The sequence below is a fragment of the Theobroma umbraticum genome, unplaced genomic scaffold (assembly GCF_002168275.2).
Source record: "Theobroma umbraticum cultivar Fairchild unplaced genomic scaffold, ASM216827v3 scaffold_2.0, whole genome shotgun sequence".
In the NCBI taxonomy this organism is placed as follows: domain Eukaryota; kingdom Viridiplantae; phylum Streptophyta; class Magnoliopsida; order Malvales; family Malvaceae; genus Theobroma; species Theobroma umbraticum.
Genome location: NW_018397277.1, coordinates 1,990,651 through 1,991,091, shown reverse-complemented (window position 1 = coordinate 1,991,091; position 441 = coordinate 1,990,651). Strand labels below are relative to the sequence as shown.

Sequence of the window (441 nt, the reverse complement as noted above, 5' to 3'; positions counted from 1 at the left end):
TTTACAAATACACATTCTTTTGAAATTATTCAACTCTTACCCAATTTACCTTTTTATTTAAATTCACTAAAAATTTCTTATAAAACGATTTTATTTAAATTCAAATACCATAATCAAACTTTGCTAAATTTAAATTTAAATTATTAATTTGGATCAACAAAAAATTTATTAATAAAATAAAATGGTACAAATATTTACAGTTATATTTAATTTTATCAACCATAAATGTAGTCTTTAATATAAGAAATTTTAACTTAAAAAATATAACTTGAAATATTAAACAAAATAAAAATGTAAAAAATAAATAAAAAATTAAAAAGGTGGAGCTCATATTTTATGGTTGTAATAAGAAGTTTGTCATATCCAAATTAAGTAAGTCAAAATGAAGAATTATTTTTATAATCATTGCTAACTCTATATCTTCATTCTTCATTTTTTAAA

General features: G+C 17.2%; 1 non-coding gene across 1 annotated transcript; it reads right to left on the bottom strand.

Annotated features, from left to right (window-relative positions):
• Positions 1–322: 322 nt before the first annotated feature.
• LOC149526338 (small nucleolar RNA snoR8a) lies at positions 323–415 on the bottom strand. Its single transcript, XR_016352117.1, has one exon. It is a non-coding gene; the product is annotated as a small nucleolar RNA snoR8a (small nucleolar RNA).
• Positions 416–441: the final 26 nt, after the last annotated feature.